Source organism: Ovis canadensis, chromosome 10 (genome assembly GCF_042477335.2).
Source record: "Ovis canadensis isolate MfBH-ARS-UI-01 breed Bighorn chromosome 10, ARS-UI_OviCan_v2, whole genome shotgun sequence".
Taxonomy (NCBI): Eukaryota; Metazoa; Chordata; class Mammalia; order Artiodactyla; family Bovidae; genus Ovis; species Ovis canadensis.
The window spans coordinates 74503944-74526985 of NC_091254.1; the positions used below are offsets into that span (position 1 = coordinate 74503944).

The 23042-nt window shown below is 36.9% G+C and overlaps 1 pseudogene; it reads right to left on the bottom strand.

The window, feature by feature from the left end:
* Positions 1-17885: 17885 nt before the first annotated feature.
* The window catches only part of LOC138446794 (protein FAM53B-like), a 162695-nt pseudogene continuing 157538 nt past the window's right edge, over positions 17886-23042 (bottom strand).

Sequence of the window (23042 nt, forward strand, 5' to 3'; positions counted from 1 at the left end):
TTTATCTGATTTGTCATGGTTCATACTCACCTTCTGTGTTATCACATCTCTTCTGAGATGGCTAATTGAGTTATAATTTATAAATTCTATAGAATCGTCTTTTCTAGAATGTGCAGTAATTATTGATACACATTAATTGACCATTCAAGATGGATCTGATGAACCATAAAAAACACAGGCACTTACTTTGAAATTACATATCACAGGTGTTATCAGGCAGAGTTTATTGAGCTCTCTGTCAAAGAAGGTCAATGAAAACTCTTGGAAAATGATATAAGCATAATCATTACACCCTGAGAATAATTGTCTATTTTAGGCCTATATCAGCAAACCATTCTTTTCTGATAAATCCAAATGAGAAACTCTTTAGGATTCTGGCTAATATGTTATTATATAGTAACAAGTTTATTTTACTCAGTATTTAAAAACCATTAGTAACTGAACTGCTATATCTCCTAAAAAATAAAGACCTATGGTTATAGAAGAAAAGCAGGCCACTTGTTTCTTTCTCTTTTTTTCCTCTTAAGGATTTAGCTGTGGAAGCTATTTTTTAAAATAATGTATGAAGAAAGCTGGCTTTACCCTTCATAATATATAGTATTTTATTATGATTCAGTGACCATAAATCTTTCCCACAAGGCCCTATTCTCCCTGGACTTGCCAACCACTCTTAACTAACCTGCAAGCACATCTGTATGCTCCACGGCACAGTGTCCCAATTGTGTACAGTTCTAGAACCACACAGTGTCATATATGTTTTTTCTCATTTGTACCAGCTCTTCTCTCTCCCAGGAAACTTTTCCCTCAGATGATGCCATAACTGTTCTATTCATTTGTTTTTTATTGTCTGTCACATCCTACTGGGATTTAAGCTCCAAAGAGGAGGAGCCTTATATGTCTTATACAAGGACATGTTTCCTGAACTTGGGATATAGGAAAAATGGAATGGTTGTTTGTGGTTGAAGGAATCATCATATTAGCTGAAAAGAAGGAATCTTGACACACAAAGTATGTTTTAATTAGAGTAAGCACATCCAAATGAAAAAATAGTGTTGAAAAGTACATTTTTGTATGTTTATATAGAGTGCTGTTTTTCCCAAGCAGGTTTTTGAAAATCATTTTTTTTCCTACAATGGAGCCAGGATATTTCAATATCTATGCTTTCATACTCAACTGAGTTTCAATAGCAGCCTTACTTTAATATCCTTTTTTCTAGTTTTACCTGTGTGTATATTTCTGTGTGTGTGTGTGTGTGTGTGTGTGTGTGTGAGAGAGAGAGAGAGAAGAAAGTAAAAAAAAAGATAAAAGCTTTTATTTCATGTTTTAAATGTGAAATTATATCACATTTTTTGTTGTTTTTTTGAGCCTGTTTTATTCATTATTATCCCTAATTTTTCCAGCATATTTATTTTAAACCATGGTACATACAAAAATATATCATTTTTTATTTAAATTATTTGAGCACCAGTACTGCTAGTAATGATAGGGTAAAATGTGGCTTTTATAAAGTATAAGTAAAGAATTGGTAAAATGCCAGGGCAAAATATGGCTTCTGAAAATACAAACAGACAAAGGATTATGAGAATGCCAGTATCTGAATAGATAATATCAAATTTCTTGGTCTACTGATTCAGATGTGATTATAATTATGAATATAAATGCAGTCTAATTCAACTCTAACCTGATTAGGTCTGCATAAACTTTCAAAAGTTAATCAACCAAGTAGGTCATCACATGTGTAGGTCATTGCTCTTAGTAGCCTTTGATATAAAGTATGGTTGCACTTCTTTTTTTTTTTCTTCCTAAAGCAAAATTGTTAATGTGTGAGCCCTTATACCACTTACAGTACATAGTTAGTTCCACTCCAACTGCCTGCTATGTTATTCTGCAAATGACATTGGTAAAGTTAACCTCTGATTGGATTGTTTATTGTATCCTGGTGACTTTGCTAAATGATAACTTCCAACATTGGGAAGGTGCTCATTCCTCTTCATGCTTGCTGATGAGAGAAGATTTTGATATAACTCTTTACAATTATTATTTATAATTTCTGCCTGGGGATTCACTTCTGAAATTTGTGTTGATAGTAATGAGAATGTTGCTGATTTACTTTTGCAAATGTGAAGTGATTTGACATTGCTATTTATTTACAGTATTTTGCCATGAGAATTTATAGCACCTCCACTATTGTCGGTATTAAAATAATTTTTCAAAACTCCTTACTTATCAGGATCTGGTTTCCAAAGAAAGGAGGAAATTCTTTCTTATCAACAATATTTTCAGATTAGCTTTTTACTTTGATATTTGAAAGTAGGAAAATCCACATATATATATGCTGGGAGCCAGTGTGAGGAATCCTGCCCGTGACAAGGTCATGAGGAAGGAAGCTGACATACGCAAGGCGTGCTCAGACTTCAGGGACCCCTCTGGAAATTCCTAAGCATGTACCCCAACAAAAATCTGCCGGCTTTTGTGCTCTGCTTTTCTACTCTTCTGACATTTTCTGGAAAAAGTCAATTCAGGGCTTTAGTCTTCTGCATTTGAAAGAGTGTTTCAATCCAAATACTCCTCTGATGGCTTTCTAGCCTGCCTGCAGGACTCATACAGCTGCGCGTGTGATTGTTTGAGGCCTCCTGACTACAGGAGGCACAGGAAGCTTAAAACATCCTAGGAATGTAGGGGCTTCCAAGGAGTCAAAATCTTTAAAATAGGACTGATTAAAGGTTTCATTTGTTGGGTCAATATTTGCTGCCAAATTTTCACATCCTTTAGTTGTAGATATAGTTAGAAAAACAAGTAGTAGACCTTGTGTTAGCAACATTAGATCTTTGAGTTAAGTACCTTCTTTGTTATATCCCACTGCACCTTTGTTCTATAGAGATGTAACTTTAATGCTAATGCTTTAAGGAGATGTAGATTAAAGAAAAACACTTCAGGGGAAACAAGATTAACATTCATTAAGGAAGAGAGCCAAAAAGTGTTAACAAGCCTCTTGGCCAGAAGATAATGTAAATCACCTGAGACCTTTTGTATACCAAATGATGTATAGAAAGAGCTTGAGCTGCGAACGCTACATAATCTTGTGTTACCCATTGATCTCTGTGTTTTATCAAAAGTATAAAAGGCCTTCTGAACAATAAAGGATGGGGCCAGCTTCTTGGACCAGCTTCTCTAACTAGTCTCCCAGCCTGGTTTCTTGGCACTCTGGCTCCCCCCGTGTCTCTCTCTCTCTTTCTTCTCCTCTCTCTTTCCCTCTCTCTGCTCTTTACTTTAATTTTGGGTTGAATTTCCACCTGGAGTGCGGAGGCTCACCAGGTCTACTTACTTGCCCCGGCTGTTAAGACCCGCGAGAAAGGGAGCTTAAGGCGAGGCACCCTTAGATATTCAAGCGGGCGCCGGTGGCCCAACGTAGATGGTGCAAATTCCTTGTCTGGAATTTTATTGGCCTTCCGCGTAAACCAAGCTATTCAGCCCTCTTCCTCCACTTAATCTTCTTACTACACTATAGTTTCTTAATCTAATCTTTCATTAATAAATAAACAAGTCTTTCCACGCCGACACCGTCCACCCTTCGAATTCCCTGGATCCACCGGGGCTGGACCCCGGCATATATATCCATTATATAATACATGGATTCATTATATATAATAGGTTTAAGATACATTATGTAATATATAAAGGTTAATCAAATATGAAAAATTTACTGTAATTCAATCTAATTACAAAATATAGAAGTTCAGTAAAGTTTCTGGACACATGGTCAGTGTACAGATATCGAGCATATTCTAATGACTGGCAATGAATAATACTAAAATTTATGTAAATACAATGCAATATTATTCAGCTATGAAAAATTAAAATTTACCACTTATGAGAACATGGGAGGATCTAGAGGACATTACGCTCAGTGAAATAAATCAGGCAGAGAAAGACAATCACCTTATGTTTTCAACTTACATTCGGAATCAAAAAAATAAAACAAATGGATGATTATAACAAAAGGGAACATATTCACAGGTATGGGGAACAAACTAGTTGTTTCAAGTGGGAGGATGGCTGGGAGAGAAGGAAGAAGGAAAAGGTGCTTAAGAGATGCAAGCTATTAAGTATTAAATAAATAAGATAATAGGATGTAATATACATTTCAGGGTATATATTCAATATTTATAGTAACTTTTATATAGTCTGTAAATATTGAATCATTATATTGTATACTTGAAACTAATATGTCAACTATACATCAAAAGAAATTTAAAAAGATAAATTTGTGTAAAAATTCAAAGGAACTAGAATATCCAAAATGGTTTTGAATAAGAGGAACAAAGTTCTCATTCTACCTGATTTTTAGACTTACTATGCATAAGAAAAGAAGAGACGCTAAAGACAAAAGAGAAAAGGAAAGATATACCCATTTGAATGCAGAGTTCCAAAGAATAGCAAGGAGACATAAGAAAGCTTTCCTCAGTGATCAATGCAAAGAAATAGAGAAAAACAACAGAATGGAAAAGACTAGAGATCTCTTCATGAAACTTAGAGATACCAAGGGAACTTTTCATGCAAAGATGGGCACAATAAAGGAGAGAAATTTCAGATTAGCTTTTTACTTTGATATTTGAAAGTAGGAAAATCCACATATATACATCCATTATATAATACATGGATTATACAGACCTAACAGAAGCAGAAGATATAAAGAAGAGGTGGCAATAATATATAGAAGAACTATACAAAAAAGATCTTAATAACCCAGAAAACCGCTATGGTGTGATCACTCACCTAGAGCCAGACATGCTGGAATGTGAAATCAAGTGGGCCTTAGAAAACATCACTATGAACAAAGCTAGTGTAAGTGATGGAATTCCAGTTGAACTATGTCAAATCCTAAAAGATGATACTGTGAAAGTGCTGCACTCAATATGCCAGCAAATTTGGAAAACTCAGCAGTGGCCATAGGACTGGAAAAGGTTAGTTTTCATTCCAATCCCAAAGAAAGGAAATGCCAAAGAATTTTCAAACTACCACTCAATTGCACTCATCTCACACTCTTATCAAGATAATGCTCAAAAATCTCCAAGCAAGCCTTCAACAGTATGTGAACTAAGAACTTCCAGATGTTTAAGCTTAGAAAATACAAAGGAACTGGAGATCAAATTGAATCATAGAAAAAGCAAGAGAGTTCAGGAAAAAAAAAAAAAAAACAACCTACTTTTGTTTTATTGATTACACCAAAGTCTTTGACTATGTGGATCACAACAGACTGTGGAAAATTCTTCAAGATATTGAAATACCGGACCACCTTACCTGCCTCCTGAGAAATCTGTATGCAGGTCAAGAAGCAACAGTTGGGACCAGGCATGGAACTGACTGGTTCCAAATTGGGAAATGAGTACATAAGGCTGCTTATTGTCACCTTGCTGATTTAACTTATATGCAGAGTACATCATGTGAAATGCTGGGCTGTATGAAGCACAAGCTGGAATCAAGATTGCTGAAAGAAATATCAATAATCTCAGATATGCAGATGATACTACCCTTACGGCAGAAAGTGCACAGGAACTAGAGAGCCTCTTGGTTAAAGTGAAAGGGGAGAATGAAAATGATGGCTTAAAACTCAGTATTAAAAAAAAAAACAAAAAAACTAAGATTATTGTATCCAGTCCTATCACTTCATGCAATAGATGTGGAAACAATGGAAAAGGTGAGAGACTTTATCTTCTTGAGACCCAAAAGAAGTGCAGATGGCGACTGCAGCCATGAAATTAAAAGGCTCTTGCTCCTTGGAGGAAAATATATGACAAACCTAGACAGCATATTAAAAAGTAGAGCCATCACTTTGCCAACAAAGTTCCATCTAGTCAAAGCTATGGTTCTTCTAGTCATCATGTATGGATGTGAGAGTTGGACTGTAAAGAAAACTGAGCACCAAAGGATTGATGCTTTTGAACTGTGTTGTTGGAAAAGACTCTTGAGAGTTTCCTGTACTGCATTAGATCAAACCAGTCAATCCTAAAGAAAATCAGTCCTGAATATCTGTTGGAAGAACTGATGGTAAAGCTGAAACTCCAATACTTTGACCACCTGATGGGAAGAACTGACTCATTGGAAAAGACCCTGATACTGGGAAAGATTGAAGGCAGAAGGAGAAGGGGAAGACAGGGGATGAGATGGTTGGATGACATCACCAACTCAATGGACATGAGTTTGAGCAAGCTCCGGGAGTTGACAGTGGACAGGGAAGCCTGATGTGCTGCAGTCCATGGGGTCGCAAAGAGTCAGACATGACTGAGTGACTGAACTGATGCATGCACGCATGCTGTCACTTCAGTTATTTCTGACTCTTTGCGACCTTATGAACTGTAACCCGCCAGGTTCTTGTGTCCATGGAATTCTCCAGGGAAGAATATTGGATTGGGTTGCCATGCCATTCTCCAAGGGATCTTCCCAACTCAAGGATCAAACCCATGTCTCCTGAGGCTCCTCCATTGCAGGCAGACTCTTTGCTGCTAAGCCATCAGGTCATCCCCTCAGATTTACTATAAAGTTATGATAATCAAGACAGTGTAATATTAGTGAACAAAATAGACAAAGAGATCTGTACATTTTGAAAAGAAAAAAAAAAAAGTCCTGAAATCAATACAAACAAATACGATCAACTGATCTTTTTGAAAAAAGGGCTAAGGCAGTTCAGTAAAGATAGGTTGCCGGGGTCCAGCCTCAGCAGAGTCCAGGGATACCCTCAGGATGCACGACGTTGGCAAATGAATGAATGAATGACATGGGGTGACCAAACTTCAGTGAGCAAGGCCCATCACTTTATTTTCAGAGAGGGCTTTTATACCTTAGTTGCACATTGAGCAAAGTGAAAAATGCAGAGTCAACTCAACATTCCCTCAGTATTAACTTTTATTGATACCAGGTTTTTTCCTGCAAGAGTCTTATTTTTTGTACATTATCTTCTGTCCCAGAGGCTTGTTGATATTTTATGACCTCTTTTTGATAAAGGTTGGTCAGCCAGAACAATAATTTTATCTTGAAGTGTTTCTTCTTAAATTCCTAGTCTGCATCACCCTTAAAGTACAGAGTTCAATTTTTATGGAGCAAAGATTTAGTGGGTTATACCAAAGAAAGAAGTTATTAGCTCAAAGCCTAATGTTGCTAATGCTAAGGCTACTGCTTGTTTCTTCTACACCTTAACTATATGCACTCCCAGGAGCACAATGGATAAGGGATGTGGGAACTTGGCAGCAAGCATTGGCTCAACAATGTTGCAAGAGTCTGGATAAACCTGCCAAGTAAGCTTGAATGCTAACTGCTGCTGCTGCTAAGTTCCTTCAGTTGTGTCTGACTCTGTGCGACCCCATAGACGGCAGCCCACTAGGCTCCCCCATCTCTGGGATTCTCTAGGCAAGAACACTGGAGTGGGTTGCCAAACAGGGGGTTTGAAATACTACTTTCATGCCCTGGAGATTTATCAACTAGAGCCCTAAGTTGATTTTTTTCCAGAGAAAGGTGGTCGGGGATAGCCCCCTGTTAATGTCAGAAGAGTTGGTGAAAGGCATAAAAATAGTAAGACAGAGGGATTCTGGTTTTGGGGTAGATGCCCGAGCAGGTCCAGGGGGTCTCTCAAGTCCTGAAGCCTTGCTTATCAAGTCTCTTCCACATGACCTTGTCATGGGTGGGATCTCCTGTGCTGGCTCCTGGCAATAGGTATTTTAATAAATAGCACTGGAAAAGTGACCTTATATTTTAGAAAATAACTGAACTCATACTTGATTGTTCTTCATTCAGTGGCTAAATCATGTCCAACTCTTTGTGACTCCATGGACTCTATCCTGCCAATCTCTTCTGTTTTACACTATCTCCCGGAGCTTGCTCAAATTCATGTTCACTGAGTCAGTGATGCTATCTGATCATCTCATCCTCTGCCACCCCCTTCTCCTTTTGCCTTCAATGTTTCCCAGCATCAGGGTCTTTTCAAATGAGTTGACTTTTTGCATCAAAATATTAGAGCTTATAAGCTTCAGCATCAGTTCTTTCAATGAAAATTCAGAGTTGATTTACTTAGGAATGACCGGTTTGATCACTTTGCTGTACTTGATACCTTTTATGAAAATTATATCAAAATGGTTAACAGATCTAAATGTAAACCTTAGAATAATTTAAAAACAGAAAAAAATTTAGAGGACTTTTTGTTAAAACATTTGTTGGTTTGTAATATTAAGTTTATTTCTTTACATGTGGCAAGACATTCTGGGTTTTTTTTTGTTGTTGTTGCTTTTTAAATCAGTGCTATTTCATAAAATGCTGCTTTTGAATATTTCTGTACAAATTTTGGTGTGAAGTTAGTTTCCTTTCTGTAGGATAAATGCCCAGGAGTATAGTTACCCTGTAATTAGAGAAGTGGAGTTTAATTTTATATATCCAACTTTTTTTTTCCCCCTCTAAAATGGCTTTATTATTTTGCTTTTCCACCAGCAAAGTATGACAATTTAAGTTGAGGGCTTCCCTGGTGGCTCAGATGGTAAAGCGTCTGCCTACAATGTTGGAGACCCGGGTTCAATCCCTGGTTGGGAAGATCCCCTGGAGAAGGAAATGGCAATCCACTCTAGTATTCTTGTCTGGTAAATCCCATGGACAGAGCAGTCTGGTAGGCTACAGTCCATGGGGTCACAAAGAGTCAGTCACAATGACAGTTTAAGTTGGCTTGCAATAACTCCAGGATTTCACATTTTAATTTTTTTTTAAACTTAGCTGTTTAAACAGGTACATCAGTTCAGTTCAGTTCAGTTGCTCAGTCATGTCCGACTCTTTGCGACCCCATGAATCGCAGCACACCAGGCCTCCCTGTCCATCACCAGCTCCCAGAGTTCACTCAAACTCATGTCCATCGAGTTGGTGATGCCATCCAGCCATCTCATCCTCGGTCGTCCCCTTCTCCTCCTGCCCGCAATCCTTCCCAGCATCAGAGTCTTTTCCAATGAATCAACTTTTTGCATGAGGTGGCCAAAGTATTGGAGTTTCAGCTTTAGCATCAGTCCTTCCAATGAACACCCAGGACTGATCTTTACATAGTGGTAACTTATTGTGGTTTTACTTTATCAAAAAGGTAACTATATTGAACATCTTTTGAAGTACTCATTTGCCATCTTTATAACTTCTGTAATCAATGTCTATTCATATCCTGATCATCTTATAATTATGTTGCTTTTGACTGTTTATTTTGACTATCAAGGTCCATCTAATTACAGCTATGATTTTTCCAGTAGTCATGTATGGATGTGAGAGTTGGGTCAAAAAGAAAGCTGAACACCAAAGGATTGATGGTTTTGAACTTGGTGTTGGAGAAGACTCTTGAGAGTCCCTCTCAAGATCAAACCAGTTGATCCTAATGGAAATCTGTCCTGAATATTCATTGGAAGGACTGATGCTAAAGCTGAAGCTCCAATACTTTGGCCACCTGATGAGAAGAGCTGACTTATTTTTAGAAAAGACCCTGATGCTGAGAAAGACTGAAGGCAGGAGGAGAAGGGGACAACAGAGGATGAGGTGGCTGGATGGCATCACCGACTCAATGGACATGAGTTTGAGCAAGCTCCAGGAGATGGTGAAAGTATGGAAGCCAGGCATGCTCCCATCCATGGTGTTGCAAAGTGTTGGATATGATTGAGTGACTGAACAGCAACAACTATTGATTCTATAGAGTAATTTATATAATAAGGACACATGACAAATATGAGATGCTAAAAATATTGTCTACAAGCCTATTCCTTGCATTTTGTCTCCATCGTAGAAACTTTCCCTGAGCAACAGTTTTAATATTGATAAATTTAAATTTATCAACTTTTTCTTTTTTTGGTGGACTGTTGCTTTTCCTTTTGTATCATGTTAACAAAATCTTTGTTAATCTTTGTTAAAGTTCATGAAGTACTTTTCATATTTTCTGTTTTTAAATGTGCTATGTATTTGAATATAATAGGCATCTGTATTTTTTTAAATTTATTTTTGTCAGAACTTTATAGTTTTCAGCATACAAAGCCTCTGCATTTTTGCAGAGTATGTTAAATTTTTTTTTTTAATTTTTATTTTTACTTTATTTTACTTTACAATACTGTATTGGTTTTGCCATATATTGACATGAATCCACCACGGGTGTACATGCGATCCCAAACATGAACCCCCCTCCCACCTCCCTCCCCACAACATCCCTCTGGGTCATCCCCGTGCACCAGCCCCAAGCATGCTGTATCCTGCATCGGACATAGACTGGTGATTCGATTCTTACATGATAGTATACATGTTTCAATGCCATTCTCTCAAATCATCCCACCCTCTCCCTCTCCCTCTGAGTCCAAAAGTCCGCTATACACACCTGTGTCTTTTTTCCTGTCTTGCATACAGGGTCATCATTGCCATCTTTCTAAATTCCATATATATGTGTTAATATATTGTACTGGTGTTTTTCTTTCTGGCTTACTTCACTCTGTATAATCGGCTCCAGTTTCATCCATCTCATCAGAACTGATTCAAATGTATTCTTTTTAATGGCTGAGTAATACTCCATTGTGTATATGTACCACAGCTTTCTTATCCATTCATCTGCTGATGGACATCTAGGTTGTTTCCATGTCCTGGCTATTATAAACAGTGCTGCGATGAACATTGGGGTACATGTGTCTCTTTCAATTCTGGTTTCCTCGGTGTGTATGCCCAGCAGTGGGATTGCTGGGTCATATGGCAGTTCTATTTGCAAATTTTTAAGGAATCGCCACACTGTTTTCCATAGTGGTTGTACTAGTTTGCATTCCCACCAACAATGTAGGAGGGTTCCCTCTTCTCCACACCCTCTCCAGCATTTATTGCTTGAAGATTTTTGGATTGCAGACATTCTGACTGGTGTGAAGTGGTACCTCATTGTGGTTTTGATTTGCATTTCTCTAATAATGAGTGTCTGCGATCCAAAGTATGTTAAATTTTTAGAGCCATTATTAATGGTATTTCACTGGTTGTTATTAAAAAATTGACCCTCAGTTTTACATTGCCCTTATAAATAAATATAATTATTTGCATGCTGGCTTTTTATCCTGTAACTATATTAAACTCACTTATTTGAAAAGACCTTGATGCTGGGAAAGATTGGGTCAGGAGGAGAAGGGGACAAAAGAGGATAAGATAGTTGGATGGCATCACTGACTCAATGGACATGGGTTTAGGTGGACTCCCGCAGTTGGTGATGGACAGGGAGGCCTGGCATGCTGAGGTTCATGGGGTCGCAAAGAGTCAGACACGACTGAGCAACTGAACTGAACTGAACTGAACTGAACCATAAAATTAAGGAAGTTTGACTCTTAATAACAAAAGTAAAGTTGAGTGATACTTTCAATCATAAAGTGGATAGTAGATTTATGTTTTAGTTTGTAATCAGTGGCTTCCCTCATATCTCATTATTGACTTTTGTTAAAAATGGTGGTATGCATTACTTCAGTCTTTAAAACAAAAGAATAAAATCACACTGAATGATTGAGAAATCAGTTAATGTAATATTGATTGCTTATTTTTAAAATTCTTGTTTGATTTCTGTACCTTGTAATTATACATATTTAATCTCATAAGTTAGTTGAGGATATCAATTAACTTAAGCCTAGTGAAAAAGGTTTTTCCTGACCTTTGGCTAGTAATTGCTGCTGCTGCTGCTGCTGCTAAGTTGCTTCAGTCGTGTCCAACTCTGTGTGACCCCATAGATGGCAGCTCACCAGGTTCCCCTGTCCCTGGGATTCTCCAGGCAAGAACACAGGAGTGGGTTGCCATTTCCGTCTCCAATGCATGAAAGTGAAAAGTGAAAGTGAAGTCGCTCAGTTGTGTCTGACTGTTAGTGCCCAGTGTAAAAGCAATTGTTTCCCTTTGTATTTTTTTTTACTGTTATGACTTATTTTGAGGACGAACTTAAAATCCAAATTCAATTTTATAAAAAGTAACAAAGTACACAGGATATATTTATCAAGGGAAAAACATAATGTGAAGATAAGAAGTGCATACTTTTTAAAGAGTTTGGAACTTTCATCTCAATGAAGATCAAGTAACACAGGAAAAGAAGATATCTAGTCACTTATCACTGTTGTCCCTTAGATTTCTTTTACAATGATTATATGGTGTGAAGTAGCAGGTTGTTGAAGAAAGAAATGGCCACCCACCCCAGTGTTCTTGCCTGGAGAGTCTCAGGTACGGGGGAGCCTGGTGGGCTGCCGTCTATGTGGTCGTTCAGAGTCGGACACGACTGGAGCGACTTGGCAGCAGCAGCAGCAGCAGGTTATTTCAAAGTTATTTTATGGATTTTGAGTAATTCTTAGAAACAGAGGAATTTTCAGAGATCTGAGCAATTATTTCAATTTTAATGCATTTTCATGAAACCTACTCCTACTCATCAACACATAGCACAACATTACATATCACAGAACCCCAGAGTCTAATAGTATCCTAGCCTCCAGCCTATACACGGTAAATTTAAGTTGAACCTTTAAAAGGGACAAGCAAAATAGTCAATATATATCACAAACTCCATAGATTTAGTATTTCCTGATTTCTTTTTATATGACACTGAGCTAATGCATTGTTTATGAACATCTTACAAATCTCTGAAACATGCTGTTCTGTTTTCTATGGAAAAGCTACAAAACCTGAGATTTTTCTTAATATTCTAGTCATAAGACTGTAGACTCTAGCAGAATTATTTTCAGAGTGTTCATAAAAATCTAGGGACTGTGGTAAAAATTAAGGATTTATTCATTTGAAAATGAATAATAATTGCTGTATAAGAATTTATTAATAATACTAATTTCTAATATTCCTGTCAAAGCAAAATTCTCAGTTGTCAATCAAAGGAGCACTGTGGGTTAATGGTATACTATGAAATGTTCCATAATCTCATACATACATTATGATAATATTTGATCCTGGAAAGCAACAATTGTTAATTTATGCATATATTTCCCATTTTGGTTATAAGCTTCTTGGAACAAGAACTGTGACTTTACATATTTGCATATTTGGGTCTCTAGCAGGTATCATGTATATTGCATATAACATATTTAATACATAACATAACAAGAGTCATATTAGGTAAACAATAACTACTTCAATTGGGAGCTAATAACTTAAAGAAAATGTAACTGTCACATTGTACCTAATTTTACTGAGTACTTTAACATAGACTTGATGAATTGAAATTCTTGTAGTTGCTCATATCTGAATATTTGACATTTTTCATGCTTATTTTCTTATTTGAATTATAGATTACCAAACACAAATATATCAATTCTGTATTAATAATATTGGGTTTATTTTACCAGAGAAAAAAATGACCATTCTAAAAAGAGTAAAAATGAACCTGATAATGCAAGGAGGTTAAGGAGAATTGTCTATTACTGACAAAAATGTACTTGCCTCATTTTTTTTCTTCTAAAGTTTAAGGAGACTTATGAAGATTGGTATAAAGCAATTTCTGACCTCTTATAGATCACAGAACTCTTGTTTTTCTTCCTTATCCTATTATTGCTGTTGCTGCTGCCGTTTAGTTGCTAAGTTGTATCAGACTCTTTGCAAGCCCATAGACTATAGCCTGTCAGGCTCCTTTCTACATAGGATTTTCCAGGCGAGAAGACTGGAGTGGGTTGTCACTTCCTTCTCCAGGGGATCTTCCTGACCCAGGGATCAAACCTGGGTCTCCTGTATTGGAAGGTGGACTCTTTTTACCACTGAGCCACTTAGAACGCCTGATGGCTAAACTAGTTCTATGTATGTGTTAACTTATTATTAAAATATATTTAATGGTTTATACATTGTTATTAAGTTGCAATGTATTTTAAAAATTTATCACTCTTATCAGTCAAGATAATCATTCAGTTCAGTTCAGTTCAGTCGCTCAGTCGTATCTGACTCTTTGCTACCCCATGAATCGCAGCACGCCAGGCCTCCCTGTCCATCACCAACTCCCAGAGTTCACCCAAACTCATGTCCACCGAGTTGGTGATGCCATCCAGCCATCTCATTCTCTGCTGTCCCCTTCTCCTCCTGCCCCCAATCCCTCCCAGCATCAGCGTCTTTTCCAATGAATCAACTCTTTGCATGAGGTGGCCAAAGTATTGGAGTTTCAGCTTTAGCATCAGTCCTTCCAGTGAACACCCAGGACTGATCTCCTTTAGGATGGACTGGTTGGATCTCCTTGAAGTCCAAGGGACTCTCAAGAGCCTTCTCCAACACCACAGTTCAAAAGCATCAATTCTTCGGTGTTCAGGTTCTTCACATTCCAACTTTCACATCCATACATGACCACTGGAAAAACCATAGCCTTGACTAGATGGTCCTTTGTTGGCAAAGTAGTGTCTCTGCTTTTGAATATTAAAAATATCTATTTGGCATTAGTAAAATTAAAATATTATCATTTTGATGATTTTTTCCCCTCCAAAGTACCCATCTTTAATAGACAGTAACAATCTAATGAAATTTAAAATTTAATTTGTGTATATAAGCACAGGGCTTCCCAGGTGTCCATAGTGGTAAAGAACACTCCAGCCAGTTTGGGAGACATAAAAGACAGGGATTCGATCCTTGGGTCAGGAAGATCCCCTGAACATGGGCATGGCAACCCAATCCAGTATTCTTAACTGGAGAATCCATGGACAGAGGAGCCTGGTGGGCTGCAGTCCATAGAATCATAGAGTTGGACATGATTGAAACAACTTAAGACACAGGCACGCACACATGTAAACAAAAGTAACTGAATCTGTGTGAGTTATTTAATGCCATATTATTATAGTTTCTTCTAAATGGGAATTAATTCCACCTTCAAATGGATTATAAGATCTAGTATTTTCTGCAAAAAAAAAAAAAAAAAAAAGCTCAGTCTGCTTTAGTTTGCATTAATAGAGAATTGACCTATAGTATTGAAACCTTAAATTAAAATCTTCTCAATTCTAAAAAGGCTAGAATTAATCAATGATTATTGTTGTGGATCAGTTGGTAAAGAATCCATCTGCAATGCGGGAAACCTGGGTTTGAGCCCTAGGTTGAGAAGATCCGCTGGAGAAGGAAAAGGCTACCCATCCCAAGATTCTGGTCTGGAGAATCCCAATCATGGGATCACAAACAGCTGGGCACAACTGAGCTACTTTCACTTCACTATTGTACTTTTTAATCAACGGATTTATGTAGTTCTGAATTTTGTTGTTTCAGTTCAGCTCAGTCTCAGTCGTGTCCGACTCTTTGTGACCCCATGAGCTGCCCATCTCCAACTCCCAGGGCTTACTCAAACTCATGTCAGTTGAATCAGTGATGCCATCCAACCATCTCATCCTCTGTCGTCCCTTGTCCTCCTGCCTTCAATCTTTCCCAGCATTGGGGTCTTTTCAAATGAGTCAGTTCTTTGAATCAGGTTTTGTTTACTATCATGAAAAAATAAAATTATAGAGATATCTGAAAAGATTTATTATGGTAACAAAAATGTGAACAGAAATGACAAAAAGGACAAACTATCTGAGAATAGAATCATAATATTAATCAGCTGTTGATCCCACCCATTCAAATGGCAGGAACATGAATGTCTGATGAACAGCTAAAGAGTCACTCAGAAAATTGCTTTCCTCTGTTAAAATGTCAGTTACAAAACAAACATGAGATCCACTTGTAACTGGTGAATTATAATGTTAAAAGTCTGATTTGTTTTAAAGTTTTTTGAAAATCTGGCATCTGAGTCACCACTTACATGATTTTTTGTATACAACAGCCTGAAAGCATGTTTATTCAATGAATTATCAGTGGAGACTAGAAATGGCTTATAAATCTGTTCCATTCACATTGCAGAAAGATAAATAACATGGAAGTTTTTAAGGCTGTAAAATGTTACATTGTTTACTTTTTATTCTAAACGCTTTTTGTTGACATCACTGTTAGGAAATATGCCATGTCAGCTATTTTATCAGTTAGAACATGCCCATTACTTTTCTATGGAATTTACTGTCAATAGAAATACCTGAAATACCTTACCTCTGATTACAATAGCAGTAACTATTTTTTTTGTTGTTAAAGAAACAATTGATTTGTTCTTAAAATTGTGACAAAATAATACACTGCCACTGATGAGCTGGCAGCTTACTTTTTAATTATTTACCATTTAAACTGCACACTTTCACCTAAATTTGGGTTAGTTTTGTGGTAAAAGGTAAGTAAAAGAAAGACAAAGGTTAGTTGATGGGCAGTAATGGCAGGGTATAAAATGAGTAACAAAGCTCTTTAGAGATCAACTTGACAGACTTCAAAGATATTGTATTCCTAAGTACTTATTATTTAGATGACTGTAATTTGTGTGGAATTAAGTTTAAAGGAATTGAAAGTTACTGACATCATGTTTATAGAATTTTCCAACATTTGGGAAAGTGTTTAAGAAATTAAAAATTTCTCTTTCCCATGCTTGCTTTGACTTGTTTATTGGAGGGAAAAAAAAAAAAAAAGAAAGAAAGACAAAGAAAGCTGAGGTCACTTTCTCCTTGTGTATACATCCCTTTATTTCATTCGTGTACATTGTTTAATTGCTTGCCTGAAATGGAAAGTGTCATCTAGTAATTAAAATAATCTTGGACTGAAAGAAATAATATATTTATATCCTCTTGATATAAGTAATAAAAGGAAAGGAACAAAAGTATCTGCTTATTCTCCAAAAGTAAATTCAATGGTTTAAGAAACTACTATAAGATCCATAGCCTAGGGAGAATAAGATAACTGGGAAATTATGTTGAAAATAAATAAGCAAGATGTGACTAAAAGATATATGCCAAAGTGTATATTTTAATAAATATTATTAAAACCATGATTATCTGGTCAACATAAAAATTGAAAATATTTATTATCAATAAAACTTCAATGAAAATCTATATAGTTAGTACTGTTTTAATGAGGCATAACAAAGGCAAAGTCTCTTAATGTAGACATATAGTCATATAAAAAACATGGGAGGAAATGATTAAAAATTATAAATTGTATCATTAGTATCTTCAGAATAATAGAAGTATTAATATATTTATGTTTGATCTTTGTAAAACCTTCATTATTGAGATAACTCATGTCATAAAATTCACCCTTTAAAAATAATTTAGTGATATTTAGTATATTCTCAGTGTTGTGCAGTTATCACCACTGTTTAATTTTAAGATATTTCATCATACCAAAAAACAAACAAACAAACACACAAGAAACACCTGCACACATTAGCAGGCAATCTCCATTCATTAACCCTTCCCTCCCAGCACTGAGTAACCACTAATCTACTTTACATCTTTACAAATTTGATATGTGTATTTCATATAACTGGAATTATAAGGTATGTGGCCTTATATCTAGCTTCTGTCACTTAGTATAAGGTTTTCAGTGTCCATGTTGTAACTGCAGCAGGACATCATTCTTGGTATTACCAAACAATATCTCATTATATGAATGAAAAACATTTTATTTATTTATTTATCCAATGAACAACTGTGGGGCCCTAAATGGGAAACCTTGAAAAAGAAGGGCTAGCTTTGCAGTTTAGAGCTAAGATGGCGCCTGGCGGAAGAGATGAGGGCGTGGCCTAGTTGTCTGTTAAAACTTTTGATTGGCTTTCTTGATTTCTGTGCTCGTGGACAGCGCTTGATCACCATAGACTCTTGTTACAATGAAGGGCATGACGACTTGACCTTTAACGTGATTGGTGCAACTATGGCATATTACAATTTGACCTTTAACGTGATTGGTCCAACCCTCGCAAAAACCCCCCCCCTTGCTTGCCTATATAAACCAAGAGTTTGTGGCAATAAAGTGGAACTGCTTAGAGGGAACCCCTGTCACGTCTGATTGTCTCTCGCTCACGGAGGGGCTGGGTTGGCGGACAGCAGACTCACCTCTCCTTGGGACCCCTCAGCTTTGCTGAGGGAAGTTCCACTGCCTCTCTTTCTGCGGAGCACCCCAGCAAACAACATGTGAATTATTTCCAATTTTTGGCTATAAGGAATAAAACTACTATGATTGTTTATGTACGTGTTCTCATTGAGACATACATTTGCACTTCTCTTGGGTATATAACAAGGATAAAATTACTTGATCATAAGAGACTTCTGTTTAATATTTGAGGGAACTGCCTAACAGTATTTTTAAAGTAGCTACAATTACATAGAGTTATGATAAAAGACCAAAGCAAGTTTGGTCTTTTCTTTATCTCAAGATTTATTTTGGCTAATCTGGATACCTCACATTTCCATAGTAGTTTTAGAAATCTGATTTCAATTTCTGCTAAAATATTATGCAGCTAAGTTTTTCATAGGGATTGTGTTGCACTTGTAAGTCAGTTTGTGGAACACTGACATTGTCAGGAGCCACGTTAGGCATAACTGACAAAATGGAGGCATGGCCTCCAGCCCCCTATCCTCATTCCGCAGGCACGGACCCAGGATGAAGGAGTTAGGCCTTGTAATTCTGACTTGTCTTTTCCTCTCCTCGGCTGAGTTGACTGAAAAAGAATATTAAGGTGCTTATTGTTCTTGAGAGGAGCATGAGAAGTCACAAAGCCCTCTGCAGCTGTGCTCAGAAAATAATTCATAAAGTTAATCATTGACATTTGTTCAAGGACTTTTACAAAAGAGTGCTCCAGGATGAGCACATAGGCCGTAGCTTGAGGCCATGGGAGGGATTGATATCTGAAGCCTATTTGTGAGGAGAATGTTTATGGCAAATGAGTTTACTGAATTTAGGGCTTAGAAATAATTAAAATAATTAGAAGTTAAAGATTTAAGGAATGTTGTAAAGTTAGCATATTTTATATGCTATAATTTATAGAAGTTAGGAATTTTTAGAGACACTATAGCTAGAAGCATTTTTAAGAGATAGTGAGCTCAGGATGTTAGGGACAAACAGGGTTTAGGAAGATAAGTAGTAAACTGAGGAATGTAGCATGAGTTACAATGTAATCACAAGTTAACTATAGGACACATTAGAAGAGGTTGATAATAGATGATAAGGCTGATTCAGAGAGAATCACTGAAGCAGGAACTGTTTGAAGAGCAACAATGATTTATGGAGATAATAAATCTGGGAGAGGGGGAACTGAAAATGTCAAACCTCTGGCCTAATGTTTTTGTAAAAGTATAAAAGAGAATCTTAAACTTGAAATAAACAGGCAGTCCAAAGGAAAACTGAGAGGCTGCCTCATCGCTGACACCATTCATCTCTTCAGGTTGAATCCCTGGCTGCTGGAGCTGAACTCCAGCAGACATCTTGATGTTGTCTTCTGTTCCATGAAGACAGATGTCTTTCCATTCATGTAGCTTTTCTTTATTTTCATTCAACAATGTTTTATAGCTTTCAGTGTACAAGTCTTGCACTTCTTCCTAGTTAATTTTTTCCTGAATAGTCCATTGTTTCTGTTTTTGCAAGTGGAATTTTTACTTAATTTCATTGCTAGTGTACAGAAATAGTGTTGTTATATTGATTTTATGTTTTGTAAACTTGCTGAGTATTTGTTAATTCAGATAGTTTTAGTGGATTCTTAAGATTATCTACATACAAGATTATATAATCCTTGAATAGATGTAATTCTACTTTTTGTTTTCCAACCTATGCGCTTTACATTTATGAATATTTATAGCCAAACTGACTCGGGTGGAACATCTAGTACAATGCTGAATAGAAGTGTATATAGTATGAGTCTTTTCTTAATCATAAAGTGTTTTCTTGATCTTTATACTTAGCAATGATCCTTAGAAAAATTAACATGCACTTTCAGAATCAAACATAATTATTTACCTAACTTTCTCAAAAAATATAAACATTACTAAATAAAATGATTTGAACAACTATAAGTTCTTAATTTTACTTGTTCACACATCATTACTTAAAGAAATTGCAAGTGTACATTATGTTAATTATTTCTGTGAAAAGAATATGTGACAGAAAAAAAAGTAATGAAATTTGCAACCTATTATTTTTAGTGATTTTAACTGTTTGCAACTAATCTCATTGATTGTTTTGGAAATCACTATTAACTATATAGGAAAGGAGTATGTCAAGGCTGTATATTGTCACCCTGCTTGTTTAACTTATATGTAGAGTACATCATGTAAAATCCTGGACTGGGGCTGGATGAAGCACAAGCTGGAATCAAGATTGCTCGGAGAAATATCAATAACCTCAGATATGCAGATGACACCACCCTCATGGCGGAAAATGAAGAGGAACTAAGAGCTTCTTGATGAAAGTGAAAGAGGTGAGTGAAAATGCTGGCTTAAAAATCAACATTCAAAAACAAACAAACAAAAAAAGATCATGGCAGCTGGTCCCATTACTTCATGGCAAATAGATGGGAAAACAATGGAAACAGTGAGAGACTTTATTTTCTTGGGTTCCAAAATCACTGTGTACAATGACTACATCCATGAAATTAAAAAGCTCTTGCTCCTTGGAAGAAAAGCTATGATGAACCTAGCCAGTGTATTAAAAAGCAGGGGTATCATTTTGCCAACAAAGGTCCATCTACTCAAAGCTTTTTCCAGTAGTCAAGTATGGATGTGAGAGTTGGACCATAAGAGCACCAAAGAATTGTTGCTTTTGAACAGTGGTGCTGGAAAATATTCTTGAGAGTCCCTTGGACAGCAAGGAGATCAAACTAGTCAATCCTAAAGGAAATCAACTCTGAATATTCATTGTAAGGCCTGATCCTACAGCTGAAACTCCAATATTTTGGCCGCCTGATGCCAAGAACCAACTTATTAGGAAAGACCCTGATGCTAGAAAAGATTGAGGGCAGGAGGTAAAGGGGATGACAGAAGATGAGATGGTTGGATTGGGTGGCATCACCAATTTGATGGACATGAGTTTGAGCAAGCTCCAGGAGATGGTGAAGGACAGGGAAGCCTGGCACGCTGCAGTTCATGAGGTCACAAGTGAGTAAGCACGCACACACACACACACACACACACACACACACACACATGCATGTCAGTTGTAGGTCAGCCTGCATACAAATACTTCAATTTGCCTATGGTAGACAAGAGTGTTTAGAGTTATTTTCAGACTAATCAAAATATATGTTGAAAAGGAAAAAAAAAAATGTAACTGTAATGTTTGTCTATATTTAGAAACATACCAAAAGTTATTAAATAATGCACTGAAACTTTGCATTGGTTTTAACCATACAAGAGGAAAATGGTTAAAATATTCTTGTATATAAAATTTAGGAAATATATTAAATGTTCTTTGAATTGATTTTTACCACTGAAGTATCTGGGTCCCAATGTATGAAGGACAGCTAAATTGTCAAAAAGTTTTAAATAATGTTACTTTTCAAGGCACCTATCATCACATTCTGGCTAAAATTTGATTAGTTTAAAGCATGTGTGACTTTATTATAACATTTTACTGTTACCATTATATACTAATGAGAGGGTAACAGGCAGGAAGGGCAGGGGTCTCCAAATGGGGGAAATAGCTTGCAAGTGTCAGACATTTTTATCTCCCTTAAGCAGCAGGAAGAAACAAACTAGGGATATATATATTTTTTTTCCTTCTCTATACAAATTTAAAAGGAGGTTTCTCTTAAAATTCTGTGTTGCCATAACACCTGGTTTCACCTGAAGTTAACTAATGCCTTTTTCTTATGGAAATGTTTATCTTAAGCTATGCTAATGTACTATGCATTTACCCCATGCTCTGTCTTCAAGTCCCTTCAAGTCCCTTCAAGTCTGAGCCTTTTGGCTCAGAACCTACTTGATAAACCAGTGATTGTTCCTCTAATCTATGTAAATAACACTATTTGTATGGTGCTCTGCCCTTCTTCAAGATTCAAGTTAATCCTTTTATGGCCCAAGATGAACCATTTGGAGCCAAGATTATCCCAAAATACATCCTATGGGTGAGGGGCCTGGTGCCATTCTAAGTTTTGAGACATTCCTTTCTTTCATTAACAGACTGCTGATGACTATATACTTTGCAGCCAAAGATGGAGAAGCTCTATACAGTCAACAAAAACCAGACCAGGAGCTGACTGTGGCTCAGATCATGAACTCCTTATTGCCAAATTCAGACTTAAATTGAAGAAAGTAGGGAAAACCGCTAGACCATTCAGGTATGACCTAAATCAAATCCCTTATGATTATACAGTGGAAGTGAGAAATAGACTGAAGGGCCTAGATCTGATAGAGTGCCTGATGAACTATGGAATGAGGTTCGTGACATTGTACAGGAGACAGGGATCAAGACCATCCCCATGGAAAAGAAATGCAAAAAAGCAAAATGGCTGTCTGGGGAGGCCTTACAAATAGCTGTGAAAAGAAGAGAAGCGAAAAACAAAGAAGAAAAGGAAAGATATAAGCATCTGAATGCAGAGTTCCAAAGAATAGCAAGAAGAGATAAGAAAGCCTTCTTCAGTGATCAATGCAAAGAAATAGAGGAAAACAACAGAATGGGAAAGACTAGAGATTGAAGGCCCTAAGCTACTCCATTTTGTTAAAGAAGACTCCATTTTGTAAAAATTCCCAGAAAAGAGCTTTTTGGAAGTCCTTTAACCTCACCCCACCACCCTGGGACCAATCAGAACCCGTGGCAAGCCCGGGAAATGAAAACCAATCAGAACCCAACACCTAACCCTTCCACAGAAGGTAACCAATTAGACGTCTCCCAACCTGGAAACTCCCGTTTTTCAAATTTTTCATGCGAGAATACCCTGTATAAGCAATGAAAACCAGAGCTCAGGGCTCCTCCCTATAGTCGTTGCATCAATATCGGTGGGAGCCCCAGCTCAAGCTTGGTAATAAAAACTCTCTTGCTTTTGCATCGGATATCGGCTCCCTGATGGTCATTGGGAGATTTCCCGACTTGGGCATAACAAGATCTCTTCAAGAAAATTAGAGATACCAAGGGAACATTTCATGCAAAGATGGTCTCGACAAAGGACAGAATTAGTCTGGACTTAACAGAAGCAGAAGATAGTAAGAAGAGGTGGCAAGAATACATGGAAGAACTGTACAAAAAAG